The 19,247-nt window shown below is 45.6% G+C and overlaps 1 pseudogene; it reads left to right on the top strand.

Moving 5' to 3' along the window:
* Positions 1 to 18,534: 18,534 nt before the first annotated feature.
* On the top strand, positions 18,535 to 18,653 carry LOC118603370 (annotated as a pseudogene).
* The last annotated feature ends 594 nt before the right edge of the window (positions 18,654 to 19,247 follow it).

The raw sequence follows: 19,247 nt of genomic DNA, 5'->3' as shown, positions 1-19,247 counted from the left end.
GTGGGAACCACCACGAGGTGCATCAGCGAGAGCTGAAGCGAATCATCACTGGCACAGTGAGCAATTAGAGCACATGTGTTGACCTCCACTAGCTGTGCACTGCCATCGGTGTTACCGGCACCTGCACACAGGTGTTACTCGTGTTCATTCAGTCGTTTCGCGCATCCAGGTGTTGTACACTCAGGTGTTGGATTGCTCATTTATGTGAGCAGCCAATGAGGAGTTCGACACTTGCTCAGTGCCACCTACACGCGTTACCACCCACGACGGGGTGGGGGTGGGAGGGGTGTGTAGGTAAGGAGAGGACCTTCATTTTCTAATGCAGCGGTTTTCCTTTCTCGGGGAAGTTCTGTCAATTTTTTTGGCTGGAGGCCACTGTCTTGTTTTTCCTTTTGCTTCTTCCTGTTTAGTCACGGAATGACTTCCTGGGAATACTTGCTCTTCTGAGGGTTCTGCCCCTTCAGTCCTCCCCCGATTTCTCTACACCACAGCCTGTACCGCAGTCAGTTCTGGAACTAATTTACAAGTACAGCACTTTAGAGTTTCCAGACCTCACGTGATTTTCATGTAGGGAGGGTCTGTTAGGATTCCCACCATAGAGACGAGGAAACTGAGTCTCAAATCAGTGAACTTCCCTGTAGAAGCCCATGAAGCAGAGATACTACTGATTTTACCTGCCTGTCATGCCATTTACTCTTCTTCCAGTTCTAGCCGTCCACCTTCCTTAGGGGCCTTGGCTGGCGCTGCCTATCTCTCTGGGTATCAGTTTTCTCTTCTGTAAAATAGGAGCGATTATGACAGTGTCCAGGGCCAGATCGTGGGAAACACAGAAAAGATGATAATTCTGTGTTCAAAGCTGTGTGCTTTAAATATCTGTTCTATGTTCATTTTGCAGGGGATAGTTTAGGAGATGGAGGTGGTTTAAGGGGTTGAGATGCTGAGGTCACTAGGCTTGGAGACGCTGGGCCCTGGCTAGTGCTCTGAGAGGCTCTGGCCTCCGGGCCCCTCTGGTATTCCCTAAGGTGGTTTGGGTGGCAGAAGAATCAGCTTATACTCCTTTCATCGTGCGTGCGGGGACCTGCATTAACTTTGCGTATCTGGTTTATTCTAATGACCTTTCAGTGCCCCTGAAAGACTGGGGCCCTGGGCAGTAGCCTGAGTGACCTTTCCTGAGATTTGGTTGTAAGAATTAGATAAGAAAATGCATGGAAAACGCAGAGTGATGCTGGGCACGTAGTAGATGCTTCATAAAAAAACAATACTGGTATTCGGAACCTGACTTTAACTCCCCAGCCCAGCGTACATGAGTTCAGTGCTTGCCCCAGGCTGTGTATTCTCAGGCCCCGCACAGCCAGGCCAGCCTTGCCCCCCACCATGTGGAGACCTCTCTCATTTTCCAAACGGGAGACACTGAGCCCCCAGGGCTGACAGCGATCCTGCTTCCCGCCCAAAGGTGGATGGTTTGGCTGCCGAGTTCCCCGAAAATTGGTTCCGCATGTTGCCGACATCAGGCCTGAACGTTTGCTCAGCACACAGCCGTGAGGGCCCTCCGGGGAGGCTGAAACCCCACACCAGCCCCGCCATCCGCCTCCATCTGCAGGCTGCCAAGCCACTGCCCACAGCCAACTCCCAGGTCCAAGTGGTGGGAGAGCAGGGCACTGTCACTGGCAGGAGCGTCCCAGAGCCCCTCCCGGCCCCCCAGGCAGCGGGCTGGGCGCCACCTGGTGGCTCAGTGGGGAACTGCACCAGCATGGCAGCCCCTCTGTGCCCTGGCCCGGAGACTCAGAGTGTGTTTCCTGAGGGCTAAATCTGCAAAAGATGGTCCTTCTCCCATTCCAGGAACTCCCAAGGTCTGGGAAATGCGGTTCCCAAGCCTGGGTTATTTTTAAACGTCAGCATCCGCCATGCAGATGCTCTGTTTATGGCTGACGTTCCAAGCCTGTGAGCGGAGCTGTACATTTAACCAAAGGCAGATGCAGAATGGGAGTAATTAGGGTGGGCTGGGCCTGTCTATTCCCAGGCCTGGGCAGCTGGGCAGGGAAAGGGCCAGCGGGCCACCCTGAGGCTGAGGTTTCTACTAGGCAAGGAGACTTTGGGGCCTGGCTGGTCCCTTAAGGGTTCCTCTGGATGACTTGGGGAGGCTGGGGGCCCAGGGAGGAAGGCCTCTTACTATCTCTTTATTACCACCATTGTCGACGACCTTTGCCTAGCAATAGTGCTTTATAAAGGTAGGCATGGTTTTTCCCATTTTGCTGATGGGACGGCCCTGAGTTGTACCAGCTCCATGTTACCACTTTTAATAACTTTTCTGTAAGTTCTTTTTCTTTGTTCTCATCATTCTTGCCAGCACCTCAATGGGCCCTGATTTGAAAAAACCTATAATCTAATTCTGGGTCTGATGATTCCTTGACTCAGGCCATGCGTCAAGTGGCAGAGGTAGAGGAATAAAGATGATCTGAGTCAAGGGATCATCAGTCCTATGCTAAGTGAAATAGATTCAAGAGAAAGAAAAGGTACTGTATGAATTAGTGATCACCCTAAGGTTTCCCTTGGGAAAAGACTCTAAAATAAGGCAAGGCAGTGTGAGTGATCTTCCAACCAGTCCCAAGAGATTAGAGTAGGCTTAACGGGAGGCTTCCTGAAGGAAGAAAAGTGGTAATGAGGGAGAATAGAGTGAGTCTGGAGAGATGAATACAGGTTGGTGGGGAGTAAGAGGGAAATACTGCGCGGCTGAGGGCAGGGAACGGAGGGGGAATCTCCAGCGTGAAGGGCCACCCCACCAATATGTCTGCTCCCACGGGCTCCTGAGTCGGTCCTGGTCGAAGCAGGCTGCACCTCAGAGGCCTCGGCCCCTAGCCCATCCTGGGATGCAGGAGTGAAGGTGGGCAGCAACCATGCCTGGATGAGGAGTAATGGGAAGTTTTCTACCCTATTCTGTCTGACAGCTGTTTGTCTTGATTACTGACAGCTGCCTTGGTTTTACTGATTAGCCCTTTGGTTCTCTCAGGAGCCAGGACTGAGCCAAGCTCGCATTAACCTCTGCTGTCATCCCAATTGTGCCTGAGCCTGAACCTGAGTGCCCGACACACTGCCCAACACCTTGATGCAGAACTCCTAACAGCTGAATCCTCAGCCAGACTCAGCCACAGCACTGGCCCATGTGAGCCTCCGTCTCCTCGCCTGTTCTGTGTCTCACTTCTTTCCTCTTCCTCCCGTCCTCTGGATCTGGCGTTGCAGCATGCTTTGTGCCTGAGACTGGGGGCCATACTCTGAGAAGCCTCGAACACCAAGCCAAAGGATACTGTGCAGTAGCCAGTTGCACAGGCTCTGGTGGGTGTGCTGTGGGTGTGCCCGTTACAGACAGGAAGGCAGCTGGAGGCCACTGCAGCAGCCTTGGGGGGCTGAGGAGGCCGGAGTGAAGGATGAGTGTGTTTGGAAGGGCAGAGCTCATCCTGGTCAAGTGTAAGAGACAGGGGAGACCTAAGAGAATACCGGATCCATGCCCTTCATTGCATAGATGATGGCGCTCTAGACCAGTGAGGACAGGAAAATTGCCCAGTGTTACACAGCACATCCATGATGCCTTCCTCAAGTCAGCGAGAGTGGGCTTCTCAAGCTCTCTTGAGCTCCTTCATCTCTCTCCAGAAGGCAAAAGCATGAATTTTGAATTGAGGCAGTTCTGGGCTTCTGTCCCAGCATCCATATTCACTAGCTGTGTGACCCTGGACAGGCCACGTAACCTCTCTGAGCACAAACACTTTTACTTTTCAGATGGAGACAACGCCACCTTCTCCTAGAACTGTTAGGAAGATTTAATGAAGTAATAGCCATTAAAGTGCCCAGGATAGCACCTGACAGCTATGAGGGCCTCCCCACCTCTCTGAAACATTTTTAGCTACAGGAGGATCCAGAGATCATTAGAAAGAGGCAACAGCTAGTTGGATGGGCCAGAGAGGAGGAGCCCAGACAAGCGGACAGGGGGCTGCCAGACTGTCCAGCCGGCCCTGGAGTCACCTTTCTATTCCGGAGGCTGGAAAAACCAATGCAGCGCGCAGGGGTCCAGGCTCCAGGCCCAAGAAGTTGCTCTGCGCCGTCTCCTGCGGCCACCAGAATCCCCCCAGTTTTGCCAGGAAAAGCTATAAGGCCTTTGAACTGCTCAAGCCCTGGACTTCTTTCTGTACTAGGGCTGGGGAGGCAAATATTTGGGTAGCCAGTGGCCGTGTTTGGGGCTTTCTGTCCTCCCTGCTGGATCAGCATGTGCCAGAGGTGCCCAGCTGCGAGCATAGCGCCCAAACCATGCGTAGGCGGTGGGCGGACACCAAGGCCGCAGATCCCAGGCGCCTCCAGCGGAAGCCCCTGGCTGAGGACGGAAAATGCTACCCAGGCCAGCACAATCCATCCTGTTGTAATCCCTAGAGCTGGCGTCACCAGGGCCTGTCCGAAAAATGTGTCGTGCGGAGTCTGAACTCATACTTGTGTGTCTGCCACGGGAGCGGAGGCGAGTGGTGGGGGCTGCAGAGGCCCATAAAAACAACCCCAAACGTTTCATTTGCTTTTTTACTTTTTTGTTACAGACCACTTGGCTGCCTGTGCCAGCTGGGAGCCGGGGCCCAGCAAGAGCGCAGAGTTATGGGGCAGCGCTAAGTGCTCTGTTTGTATGAAACTGCCAAAATGTTAGTACAAAGTGGTAGGTGTTTGTGCTGCAGATAATAACTGATGGGCTCCCCGGGCGGGGAGGCAGACGCCTTGTTATTATGGCCGCGGCTCTTCTGAGAAACGCGGCAGCCGCCTCGAGAGAGCAGCAGTATTTTTCTGAGCACACAGGGCTGGCCTGGCAGTTAATGGGCACGCCTGGGCCTCATGAATCAGTCCCGAGAGAGGTGGAGGCCAGCCGCTGGTGTTTATCTGATTCCCGGGTTTGCCCTCACTGGCCAAAAAAGCCCATTCCTCAGGATGTTCCAGAACCCACTGTGCTGTGGAAGGAGCAGAGGCTTGCTGCGAATGCCAAGCGCCTGGGTGTCCTGCTTTGGGGAGCCTGAGGAAGGTGTTCTCTGGAGGGGCTCAGTGGCCTGGGAGAGGGGTCAGGACCCAGAAGGATGGTGTGGACCCTGATGGGAGAGAATGTTTTTCTGAGTGTGATGGTCTTCTGCGAGGGAATGAGATGTACCTGAGCGGCGATGTCTGGGAGGGGGCAGGATACCACTTTTCCTGGAGCTCTGTCCATCTTTGTCACTTAGTTTCCTAAGTTAGTGATGAGCCAACCCACAACAGCCTGGAGGTTCTAGGGCGCCGGGCGGTCTCGCCCCTCACGCCTTTTGAATGTGTTTTTGAGCACATACACACAAAGACTGTTCAGCTTATCCCTAGAGGTAGGGAAAAAATTAAGGAATTTTTGCCATCTGTTAAATGTTGATTGCTAGATTGATTCATTGAATTTACTGGGTGCCCATTGGTTGATAGCTAGAACTTCTCATTAATTTGACTGGGTGCCCATTCCTTGCTAGGTTCTTACCTGGACATTGAGGATACAGTAGTGAATAAAACCATGGAGAAAAAAAAAAAATCCATTTTCTCACTGAGCCTACATTCTAGTGCACGGTGACAAAATATAAATAAATACACAGATATATAATACATCAGACAGTGAGAAGAACTAAGAGGAACAAAAAAAAAAAAAAAAAAACAGGGTAAGAAGACAGAACACCACGGAGTAGGGGAACTAGGGCAGTGGAAGGCTGCTGGGATCGGAGCGGTGAATAGCACGCCCAAGGTCCCTGCAGCGTGTGGAGTTCATGGTCAAGGTAGGGGAGACGTAAAGGCAGGTAACATCTGTCCAGTGAGAGTGCTAGAGAGGATGCTGGGCACATGACATGATCTGTCAGTACCATGGTACGAAGCCACGTGGGGGGGGCCATTTCTAGGCTCTTGAGACAGAGCAGGGACTCAAGGCTCAGAGAGGCCACTGGTGTGAGTGGAGGGCTGGGATTCGCATCGAGGCCTGCCCGCCTCTGAAGCCCATGGCCTCTCACTTCTCTGAGTTTGCCTCTGGAGCAGTGGGGTGAAGCTTGCTAGCCTTGGGGTTAGAGAGAACTGGTTTGAATCCTGCCACCCACTCCTTAAAGGCTCTGTGATTTGCAGCAAGTTATTTCACTTCTTTTAGCTTCAGTTTCCTCATTCCCCATAGGATTTTTGTGAACAATAAATTAAAAATTTCTCTCTCTAAAATATACATAAAGCCCTTAACATGATTCCTGGCACAAGGAGCCACTGATAAATGGCTAAACTCATACCGGCATTCTGATGTTCTCCTCTGCACGAGGTCCCCGAGACAGTGGCATGAGATCACTCAGCCCCCCTGGCACCAGAGGCTGCACTTGGCCCTTGTCATTGAGCAGTCGGTCTTCATCTGTCAAGGGCGCTTATGCTACAGCCTCTCACAGAGGGCCAGGGAGCCCTGGAGCCCCAACTCTGAGCTTCATGTTCCCAGGGGTTCTTTACCATTGCCTTTGCAGACAAGCAAGCGTGTGGTGGCAAAGACTAGTAAGGTGTCCAGGTACTCATTTCTGCTCCCAGTTGGTGACAGGTGGGGCGGCTGAGGGAAGGACCTCCAGGGGCTGGGACGGTTCATTTGGGCCTCCAGCTTTTAGGACGTCCCCTTTGCTGATGCTCTGTGTAGAGTCCTGCCTCTTGTCTTTAGCAGCTATTTCAGGTTTTTGAAGAGCAGGGAGAAGGGTGTTCCCGATTCTACTCAGAGTTGATCTTGGAGAGACCATGTTTATTTGCTGATTTCTCTTAGTGTCTCTAAATAGAGCCTCTAAAAGTCATTGTAAATTCAAAATGCATGCCAATCTAGAACACTTACTAGAAAGCCCATTTTTATTCCAAGCCCATTTCATTCCCCTTAAGTATGTAAAGAGAGGGATGGTGTGGAAGAGACTGAAAATTGTCCTCCACTGTCTGCCAATATGAGCAGAATTGTTAACCAGATATGTGGCTGCTCATCTAAAGACTGTATTTCCCAGTCCCCATTGTAACTGGGTGTGGTCATACAATTTAAGTTCTGTCCTGTGGGTTGGAAGGAGGTGGTGTGAACAGTCTCTGGATTACGTCATTAAGGGGAAGGGGGAGCACGAGTCCCTCCAGCCTGCTTCCTGGAACCTGGAGGTGGTGGCAGCCATCTGGACCATATGGTGGCAGACTCCTAGGCCACTGATGTTGTAGAGTCATGACATCAAGCTTGGATTGCTTGTTACATGAGAGGGAAATACACTTCTATCTTATTTAAGCTATGGTAAGTTTGAGGTTTCATTACAGCAGCTGAACCTCTATCCTACTTAATACAGATAGGATTTATGGGTCTCCTGGCCATCCCCAAAGAGCTAATATTCAAGAGAAGCTGCTGAGCCAGAGAACAGAGCTGACTGCTGGAATGAAAAATACTAATGCTGCCAGTAAGCATCCTCTTACCTTGATGCCAGCACATCCCTCTATATCTAGCACTTCACGGAAACCTCAGGGTGTAGATGAGGCTCAGAGGGTGAAGTTATTTGTCCAAGATCACATGTGAGTGAGTGACAGAGCCAAAACCAGAACTCAGGGTGTCCGATTCCTGATCCCGTCCTCTTTCCCCTGCAGCTCAGTTTCCTGTCCATCTATAAATCTATAAATAATGTGTGAAGTGCGTGCGTGCGTGCGTGTGTGTGTGTGTGTGTGTGTGTGTGTGTGTGGTGTAGGGAGGGGAGGAAAGGAGAGCTATAATCCTGCTGCAGTCTTTAAATGGGGACATCATAGTAGCAGGCTGGGGGCTCCTGTCAGGGACAGCTGGAGGAATCACTCCTGTTGAACTCACCTCGCTGCCTTTGGCCCTCTGGCCTCAGCCTCTGCCCTCTGTGCCTCCTCAGAATAAGGCCATCCCTTGGCCCTTGAGATACCTTCAGGAACACAAAGTTTTCCCACAGGGAGCTAGTAGCATGATTCCGCAGGGAACATGCCTATGGATCCGACAATGGCTGGGATCCCTAGAGATGAATAGATGGCCAAGTAATCCAAGAGGCCAATTCCAATTGCTTCATTTGCAGATTGGCACTAACACTCCCTACCGTTCTGGATTTCTGTGAGAATTAGAGGAATATGCATGTCAGAGAACTCTGTAAAGTAAGTGCTGTCCAAGTGCTCATGAAGTTAGTTAATAAGCCTAGAAAATCATGGGCTCGACTGGTTTATACTAGACTCAAAAAATTGGAAATAATTGGTGTGTAACTGCAAAGGGCGTGGTCCCCTCCAAGCGTCCTGGCTGCTTTCTGTGTCTGGGCAGCATCCAAGGAGGGTAGGATGGAGGTGGGGACTTGGAGCCATAAGCTTGCTATGATGTGTCATTTAGCTTCTCTTTGTCTTTGTTTTCCCATCTGCAAGACTCAACTGACAGTCGATCCGATCTGAAAAATCATTTTCAAAAACAGGATGCTTAATTCTGTTTATATATTTTCTAAATTGTTGGAATAAGATTTTTCCTACTCCTGTTTTGGATTTTTATATCTCTTTTCATGAGTGAGATTGGCCAGAAGTTTTCTTTTTTCTACTGTTCTTGCGTGGTTTCGGTAATGATATTATCCTTCAGAGAATGAGTCTGGGCGTGTGGCAAACTGCTGGTCGATCCTCCAGCTCCGATCTCTACATTTTCCTGGACACCACTGCATAGCCGGAGAACACATTTTCAGCTTGCTTTGGGCTGAGTGTGGCCCATCGTGTGATTAAATTAGCACCAATGCAATGTGAGTTTAAAATAAAATCGCTTGCCCTGGACTCTTTCTCTTTCTGCAAGCTGGCAGAAAAATGTGTCCATGACCAAGCTTCAACCGAGCAGATGAGGACGGCATCCTAAGGAATGATCAAGCGTCAGAATGAAAGAGATTGCAGTCCCTGAATTTTAAAGCAGATCTGCCTAGACAGCCTGGTGGTGGTTTTGGTTGTTGCTTTATTTTTTTTGTTATTGACTTACATCTTAATTGCACACTAGGAATCCATTTGAAATGCGTTGAGAACTACTCTATGGCTAAACGTGTGATCAATTTTTGTAAAAATTTTAATGTAATTCAAAAGATGTGCACCAACAAATTACTGGGTATAGAGTTTTTTTTTTTTTTTCTTGAATGGCAAATTTTACTTTTTATTTTTATTTATTTATCTATTTTTATTATGGTGACATTGGTTAATGAAATCCAGTAAGTTTCAGGCATCCGATTCAACAGTGAGGCATATAAATATTGCATTGTGTGTTTACCGCCCATAGTTAGATTCTTTTTGTCACCACATATTTGACCCCTTTTAGCCCATCTCCTCTCCCTCTCTCCCCTTCTGGTAACCACTAGTCTATTGTAGAGTTTTAACTAAGGTAGTTGATTAGGGTTTTCAAATGTCTGTATCTTTTCTAATTTTTTTTCTGCTTGATCTGTTAATAATTAGAGAGATGTATTGAACTTCCCCAGTACGAAGGTAATTTTTCATTTTCTCTCTATATTTCTAACAAGTGTAAAGCTACATTATTAGGTAATATAAGTGAATAGACTTTACAACTTCCTAGAGATTGAACCTGTTATAATGTAATGACTCTTGCTTTTTTCTCCTAAAGTACATTTTTATATCATTATAGGCCACCCAGATTTATTAGTTAAGCTTAATATAGTAAAATTTCCCTATCCTTTCACTCTCTACCTTTTTGTGTCTTTATGTTTTAGATCTATCTCTTTTAAACAGCATATACTTACATTTTAAATACAAACTGCTACTTTATATTTTAAGAGTCCTTTTATATTTGTTGTGGTTATTTATATATTTGTATTTGTTTCTTGAAGTTTACTGTCTACTTTCTCCTTGCTTTATCTTTTCTGTACTTCTTTCTTCTGTTTTATTTTTATTGCTTTTTATAGTTATTGTTGATTTAACTTTTAAAATTCTCTTTTCTATTGCTATATTTTCGTATGTCATGCACTAAATTTCTGTTCTTTCAGTTATTGAATTTGCTTTTTACATTACACTTAACATCATTAAATAATATCTAAATATTTCTCCTCAACAGTACAAGAAACAACACAATAATGTTAAATGCTTTAATATAGTCAACCTTCTCCTGGCCATATTGTGGTCGTGATTATTATTATTATTATTTTCATAGAGACAATGTCTATTTTGTGTTTACCGATATGTATACCATTTTTTGTTGTTGTTGTTGCACTTCTTCAGAGATCATCTTTCTTCTTCCTAAAGCTCATTATTTAGAAGTTCTTTTAGCGAAGGTCAAATAATTATAATTCAGTGTTTATCTGAAATGTCTTTATTTTGTCCTTATCTTTGAAAATAAGTTTTCTTTGTTTGTTTATCTATTTTTTGTTGTTGTTGTTGTTGTTGTTGTTGTTGTTTTGGTTTTGTTTTGTTTTGTTTTGTTTTACTTTTTTTGGCTAGTTATTTTCTCCTAGCACTTTGATTTTGATGAACTCATTTGACTGTATTCTAGCTTTCATTACTGTTGAGAATTTTGCTGTTAATTTAAGTGATCCCTTTGGAGATAACCTGCCTTTTACTCTCTTACTACTTTTAAGATCTTCTTGGTCATTGGTTTTTCTGTACGCTTACTACAATAATATTTGTGTGGATTTGTTTATTTAGAGTTGTTTGATATATTTATATTTCTGCATCTGTAGATTTGTACTTTTTCATCAGTTCTGGATATTTTCTCAGTCATTACTTCCTTGAAATTTGCTCTTTTTAATTCCTGTTTCTCCTTCTCATTTTATCCTTCATATCATTTACTCTTTCATATTTTCCATCTCCCTGTCACAACTATATTCTCATAAATTTCTTTAGCTCTATATTCCAGATCACCAATTCTCCATGCAATCATGTCTAATCTGCTGTTTAACCCATTCAATTGAATTTTTAACTTCAATAATTTAATTTTCATTTCTGAAAGTTCTGTGTTACTCATTTTCATATCTGCCTGTTTATTTTTGATAGTTTCTTCATCCTTGCACGTTTTCAGCTCCATATTTCTGTTCTTCCTTTATTTAATATAGGCTTATTTTATAATCTATACTACAATTCCAATATTTAAATCTTTGGAAGGTCTAAATCTGTTTTTCATTCTGCTGACCTTCACTCATTTTATATATGGTTGGTAATTTCTATTGCAATCTAATTTTGAATTGAACTTACCTGAAAATCAAATCAGACCTAGATTGGGAGTTTAATTTTTCAGAGAGAATTGATATATACTTCTTCTGAGAGCCAAAGAGCTCTAGAGACCTGGATCCATTTTAGTCCCCTTCAAAGGCCCCTGATTAAAGTTGGGGTCGTGAGCTTAGATCTCTGTCCTTGCCTTCTATACAGAGCTTAGTCTCCTTATCATAGTGTTAACATTTGCCCTCGGGAAAACCCTGCCTTTTACCTGTGAGTTTCAATTTGCTGATCTTGCTCTCTCTTCTTTTGCTCATGTCTGGACAAGAAAATTTCCCTGACTTTCTAAGGAGTTTAGCAACTCATTAAGAATTCTGTTTGTTATAATTAGTGCAGGATCCAGTGGGAGGGATTTTCAGAGTTTACAGACAAATTCTATATTCTACCTGAGCCCCTTTGGTGGGGACAGGGAAGACAGATGGGCCGGGACATGAGGGGCCATGTGGACTGGGGATCCTGGGCAGTTCAGCCATGAGTCTTATCTGGGTGGACAGAGGTACTTCCTGGGTGAAGACAGCAGTGAGAGAAGGATAAGGTAGAAGGACTGAAGGGAGAGGGAGAGACTGCAGACAGGCCACAGAGGTCAGTAACCCCAGAGCAGGGCCGAGACAGAAAGACTTTGAAGCTCGGGGGTATGTTCCACACAAATATCAGCTTGTTGTTCAGTGCTGCTGCGGGACATAGGTTTAAAGAGGCAGCAACCAGCCATTCAAATGGGCCTCTGTGGATACAGAGGGGACCAGCACGGCATCTCTCCACTGGGCTTTTGATTAGCCTGTGGGCAGCCCCAGTCAATGCGATAGTATTTCATAAGAGACTGAAGTCAGTGTGGACCAGAAAGGGTCCACCAGGCTTTCATCCCTGCACATTTTTGCACCATCTCTTCCCTCTGCCTATAATGACCTCTCTTCCAATTCTCTCCCGATGGGACTCCTACATATCCTTCAAGGTCCAGTTCAATGGCAATCTTTCAGTTCAGCCCTCTCTGTCTGGGGTTGTTGGTGGCTCCCTCTTATGTGACCCACAGCATCATTTCCCTGTTTTCTCTGCGTACCACAGAGGTTACAAAGTATCTCCTGCTCCTCCAGCTCATCACAGGTCTCCGGGGCAGAAACCAGCCTTCTGTGTTCCAGCATGGCAGTGTGGCCTGGGGCTAAAAGTGGGACTCTGTAACCAGAAGCCAACCCTTCTACTTAAAGCTGGGTCACCTAGGCACCATTGCTTAACACCTCTGGGCCTACCTCATGTTCCTCATCTGTAATTGGACATACAATGATACTTCCTCAAAGAATCACTACAAAGTTTAAATAATTAACACTTGTTGGACCCTGCGGGCCGTTCATCACTTAAGAGATGCTCAGTACGTGGTGTTTGTCATCATCCTGCATCAGCACTGAGTGCTCAGCGCCAGGCATGGCGTCACAGATGAGCAACCCGCGTTGGTCCTTTTAAGGGGAGTAGGGTTTACGTAGGACAGAAAGCACATTTCTGGTACAGAGACCCAAGTTGTATGAAGCTTAAACTCACCCAGTGTAGTTCCAGTACAAGGAGGGGTTCTCGGGAAGGACAGCTGGGCTTGCGGGACATAAAGGATGCAAGCGCCACCAGCCCCTCCACAGGTGCTTTCTCGCCTTTCGGCTTCCTGCTGGTGCCTCGCTCTCCTCTCTGCAGCACCACTTGTCCCACTTCCCACAACCAGGGCTGCGCGTGGCTCTGGTTTGATCTACAGTAGCCTGACCCCCCACAACCAATGGACTCGTTGTCCCAAATCCAAATCCTCAAGGGAAATACTCTGATTATTCGGCTTGTCTCAGGAGCTGCAGCTCTGCACCAGTAAACTGAAGCCAGGAAGAAGAAGGTAGTGTTAACCTGGTACTCAGGTGGAGCAGGGCGGCAGGGGGAGGGTGTGGTCAGGGAGGCCACTGTGCTCAGCCCTAGTGGATAGAGGGAAGCCTGAGCAGAGGCTCAGAGCCAGTACCCCACCCTAGGAGAGGACAGTGAAGCATGAAGCACCATGTAAGCTCTATCCCTAGGGTTTCCTGGGTGGCCTATGGGAGCCCAGAGCTGGGAGGCAGGCCTGTGTGGACCCAGGTCAGGAAGGAAGGCTCCTCGGTCTCTCATGTTGAGGCACAGTTCCACAATGGCCTTTCTGGAGCCCACCTGTCCCCACCTCTAGTTTGGGAGCTGAGAAACTCCTAGTTCCCACAGAGGGATGATCACACAGTGTGTGTGAGCAGCTGTGGTGGCAGCTCCATGACTTGTCACAGAGGGATCATCCCTGACACTGCCACAGCCAGAGGCTGCCCTAATGCCAGATGCATCATTGGCATCCCCCTGAGCCTCTGGCCTCCAAGCTGCTGAAGATGCTAACACAGCCAACCCCAGCTCTGGGCCCCACTCCATCAGCACTTCAGACTCTTCAGATCCAATTCCTGTTTATGTGAGGCTGCTCGGGGCATGCACTGCTTGAGGTTCAGACACTAACCTGCAGTGTTTATGATGGTGATGATTATTTCCATCATTCAGAGGCACAAACTGAGAACCAAAAAGTGAAGGGTTCGCCTAAGGTCGCAGAGTTCCTAGGAGGCAGAACTGTGATTTGGATAGAGTCTCATAAACACAAGTTCTGTACTTTATTCCCATACTGTCTCTGATGAGTGAGGGCTGGAGGCCACCTGTCTTTGGTAATCACCTTTTGCAGTTCATTCATTAAACTGAGTATGTTTACTGAGCATGTATTATGTGTAGACATTAGACAGAGGCATTGTGCTACATACAAAGGTGAATAAAATGTGCCCTGCCCTCAAGTAGCTCACACCTATTAATTGCCAAGATTGCAAATGCATAAAATATATACGAAAAGAGCCTTTGAGTAGAACCGAACACTCATCCACAGAGAACAAACTGGCTCTCTCTTCAGTGATTCCGTGTTGCCCAGGATCGGGCCCAGGCTTCTTCTCAAGGTTCTTGAGCTCCATCAAGGCCTGGCCCACCTCCCTCTGCAGCCTCACCCTCCGCCACGCTCCCCCCCTGCCCAGCCATGCCACACTGCTATTCGTTCCCTGCACGTGACTGCTTGCTCTCTCTTCTTTGCCTCAGCATCTGCTGCTTCCTGGAATGCCCTTTCTCCCCTTCCCTCTCCTTTAAACTTCCATTCTCTTCTCAGACAGCTCAACCACGCTCTCCTTTGCGAAGACACCACTGCCATCCCCTTCTAAAGACAGAAAACCACTCCCTTCTCTGATACCTCTCTATACCCTGCACAAGAATTTTTGCAGGTGGAATGGTGGACCCCAAAAGATATGACCACCTGGAATCTGTGAAGGTGAACTTATTTGGCAAAAGGGTCTTTGCACATGAAACTATGCTAAACATCTCAAGAAGGTATCATCCTAGATAAAGGTAGGTTCTAAGTCCAATGACAACTGTCCTTATAAGACATAGAATGGATTCTTCCTCAGAACATCCAAAAGTAATCAACCCTGCTAACACCTGAATTTTGGACTTCTGGCCTCCAGAATGGTGAATGAATGCCTTTCTGTTGTTTCAAGCCACACAGTTTGTGGTGACTTGCTCTGGCGAACCCTAGGAAGCTGATAAGTATTGTCTGCATAACACCGAAAACATTGGTTCACAGTCCTGTCCCATCCACTGGGCTGTGAACAGGATCTGGGTCACCTCCAGCGCTGCAGTCCCAGCCCAGCTGTCTGTGACATATACTTGGTGCTTAATAAATGCTCATTGACTTGAATTGCCAAACAAAATTTCTGTTAGAAGTAATTGAAAAGGGATTCGCTTCATGGAGTCAAATTTGGCCGAGTACTGAATGGAATGGCCTGTTAGCATTGGGCCCTTAGAGGCAAACTAGATTTGGTAGGTCAATTAATAAATCATCAAACACCTCTGGCTTTGAGTCCGCATCCAGATAGATGTGTGATGCTTGTTTTCTCCTCATTAAAGCATTTCAAGAAGAACAAAGTTCATTTGGGAAAGGAATAAATGGGTCTCACAGAAGCCATTTTTCTGGGGGCTGCACACTTGTCAGTGGTGGAGTGGGTTTGTTTTGAGCATTTACATGGAGCAGTTGTTCCAATGAAGGCTGAGGCTGCAGGCTGTGGAGGCTCATTGCAGGCACTGGGTGCTTGGAGGATGCTGTCGTTCCCAGACATCCCTGCACCTTTCTTCTGTTAAATGATCCTTGGAATTTCCTTTGGGAAATCGCATCTCCTAAACTTTTGAGTGGGGATAACATGGCTGGCCTGGCATTCCTGAGGCCACAGTGATTGGTTCAGGAATGGGCACCTAAGTCTCAGAGCCAATGAGATAAAGACAATTTTGCTGAGAATTCTAGGGAAAAGCTATGTGCTTTCCTTCTTTGGAAAGCCTGTAGTTTAAAGCTGTTGCCCAGGTTGTTGATACCATGAGAAGTGTAAGGAGACGAGAGCTAAAAAACAGAAAAAAAAACCCTGCTGATGTGGTGTGAGCTCCAGTCAAGCTGTAGCTGAAATTCTCCTCAGACTTTTCAGTTTTGAAGCCAGTTAGTTTCTTGTCTTACTCTGGTTTGTGTTGGCGTTTCTTCTATTTGTAACCAAGAGTCCTAATTATTAAAAGGATGATGTGATAGGTCCCGTTACTCCAAAATCCAGGTACACAAAATAGCTTCATATGGTACAAGCTTCTTAGTTGGAAGACCTCAATGGAAATTGCTCTACCAATCAGCTGGGTAACCCTGATGTTTAATTTTTCTGAGCTTCAGTTTTCTTATCTATGACTTGGATATAGTATCTGCCTTTGGGGTTTATGAGAACTAGAGATAGCATATGCAAGTCAGTTAGCATGGTGACCGACCAAATACATTTTCCATGCATGGTACCTTATGAGGGTCATCTCTCTTTTCTTTGCCCCTCTGGTAATACCAGCTGTCCTGCAGGCTTTTGAGTTGTCCTCAGAGGCATTTCTACATTTTATGATTTGAGACATAGCAGATGACTTTTCATTAGGCTGTTTACTTTTTCTGGTTAAGTGTAATAAATGCTCATTGAAGAAAACAAGAACATACAGTAAAGGAAAAAAAGTAAATTTACCCATAGTCTCATGACTAAGAGTTAATCACCATTACCATATTCAATAATTTGTTTATAACACATGTTTTTGGCTTGACAAAGGTTATATCTCAGACATTTCTTTGATATGTGGTCTTCAAAGTTTATCAACATGGTTGTGGAGAAATCTGTATAAAGACCGTGGGGCCTATTGGTAGAGGAAGAAGGGATGGGGAATCTGCCCAGGTTTCATTTCTGGGCTGCTGGAGACGAAACCACCTAAGATTAGTGGGCAGGAAAAGGGCCCTAGATTGGGTTCTGCTGCGAGTAACAGAGACTCAAACAAGCAATAGCTTAAAAAAAAATAGGAAGGAAGAGGAGAAAGAAAAATTGTTATTTCACTCTCATTTACAAACCTGGAAGTAAGCAATGGACGGCTGATAAAATATTTCTCTTATGTTCCTTCCAGCTCATGCTTTTTCTTATCTAGAATGTGGTTCTCATTCTAATGGTCCAAGATAATAACTAGAGCTCTAGACAGCATGTCTGCTTTGCAGGCAGCAGGATGGAGGAAATGGCGAGGACGGAGGGGGAAGGATACACCCCAGCTAACTTTAAAAAATGATTTAAGGAAATTGTTACCCTTCTGTTTACAACTCATTAGTCAGTGCTTAGTCTCAGGGCCTACCTACATTCAATGGAGCATAAGAAATGTAGTCTTTATTCAGGATACAAAAATACAGAGGTTATGTTACTATGGAGGAAAGGGGCATTTCAAGGGACACTACAGGGAGAGGGGTATCTCCACATTGGAGCCAATACGACCCTGGCGATAGGTTGATGGGGCATGGTGTGAGGCGGGGTCAGTAGCTTCCCTTGACCACCCAGCTTAGCTCCAAGGGTATTCTCTGGGATCATTGATTCTGCAAGTAAAGAGCTCAGGGCCAAGTTAGTGCCAACCACAGGTAAGAGGTCCACTGTTTCATTTTTCTCTCTTTTTTTCCTTTCCATAATTAAAAAAATATATATATTTTATTATTAGTTTCAAGTATATAGTACATTGGTTAGACAATTATGTAGTTTATAAAACAATGCCCCTGATTGATCTTTCTCTCCTCTGGCTCTACACCTAGCCATTACATTAATGCTGACTGCATTCCTTATGCCGTGCTCCCCATCCCCATGACCATCCATCAACTACTAATTTGTAGTCGGCCATGCCACCCTGAACGTGCCCGATCTTGTCTGATCTTGGAAGCTAAATAGGGTCAGACCTGATACTTGGATGGGAGACCACATAGGAATACTAGGTGCTGTAGGTGTTAAAAAAAAAAAAAAAAAAAAAAAACTACTAATTTGTACTTCTTTAATCCTTCACCCTATTCTCCCAGTTTCCAACCCCCTCCCCCACCCAGGCCATCACCAGATTTCTTAGTGATGTCTATCTAAGGTGCTGTCACAGCCATGGACCAGGCAGCATATGTCTGTGTGACACCCTGTAAAGCTACCTGTTTCTAATAGTACTCTGTGAGGCTGTAACCACCTAGTTCCCTATCTGTTTCTCCTTGGATGACCCTGGGGACAATGCCTGAGTAAGCAGCGAAGGCGAGCAGAGTTGTTCAGGCTAGGACTTCCTGAGTATGCTTTGAGTGAGTCTCTGGCTATGACAAACATAGCCAGACTTGAACTGACACACCAGTTCAAGGTGACTGATGACAAGGAGGGATGGCCAGGAATAAATGAGATGTGTGAATAGCCTGGCAGTGGGATTATTCCTAATCCAGGAGGGGAGAATGAAGCAGGGTCTCACAATGGGGACGATGGAAACTTGGATTATATTAATGGGATTGTTGAGAGAAATGCAATGGTATAGAGAACATACTGGATATATGTGAAAAATTATTTCCCAACATACATCATATTTTACTTTTTAAAAATTGAATATATGTAAACATTTTCTCTTACTACATCCTGAAAATAGTTTGTGAGCTTCTTTTAGGGGCCTTTATATTACTTATATTTCTATTCTCAGCTAGATGCCCCCATTTCGGTGCCTGGTATATGACAACTAGTTAACACATATTTATGGAACTGACCTGACATTGTCATCTAACTATCATTGTTATTGACCATATAATATCTCATAGACTTGTTGCATTATTATTTATTTAACCTTTCCCCTGTTTTTAGATTTCCAGTTATGTTAATATATTGCTATTATATAAAACACTGTGATGGACATCTTTGTACAAAAGACTTTCCAGTCTATGGCCATGCTATCCTGAACAAGCCCAATCTCGTCTGATCTCAGAAGCTAAGCAGGTTTAGGCCTGGATAGTACTTGGATGGGAGACCATCTAGGAAGACCAGGTGCTATAGGCATAAAAAATAAGGGATTGTAAACTGACAAGGTCCTTGCAATCTGTGAGGTCAACCAATGGTTGCCTCACCTAAAAAAATTAAAAAATTAAAAAAAAAAGACTTTCCATCTTTTAGATTATTTTATTTGTCTAGATTAACAAAAGGAGAATTGCTGGGAATAAGGGTCAATTAAACACATTTTCTCAGGGGCATCTGAATCTTAAGAGGAAGGACCAAGGAATATGAGGAGAGAAGAAAATTTCCTAGTGGAATTTAATGTTTTACATTAAAAGAGAGAGAGATTCGGGGTAACATAATAGCAGTCTTATACTCTGGGTTACCTAAACATGTTTTCATCTTTATTTTATGAGAAATAAGATTACATAAAGAATATTCTTAGAGTACTGGCAATGAATTTTTTTTTTTTTTACCACACCTATAAGCATGTTCTTGGTCTACTACCATGGTTCTAAGAAAAGAGTGGGTGGACCTCTCACTCTTATGATTCTCTGTCTGTCAAAGGGTAGGAGGTACACATGCCAATAGAATCAAATTAGTCTCTGTTCTTAGAAGACATACTTCACTGAGGAAACTGTTGTGCTGGGTGTGGGGTTA

This window comes from Rousettus aegyptiacus, unplaced genomic scaffold, assembly GCF_014176215.1.
Source record: "Rousettus aegyptiacus isolate mRouAeg1 unplaced genomic scaffold, mRouAeg1.p scaffold_m13_p_5, whole genome shotgun sequence".
In the NCBI taxonomy this organism is placed as follows: domain Eukaryota; kingdom Metazoa; phylum Chordata; class Mammalia; order Chiroptera; family Pteropodidae; genus Rousettus; species Rousettus aegyptiacus.
Note: the sequence above shows the minus strand (reverse complement) of the source record. Positions and strands in the feature narration are given on the sequence as shown.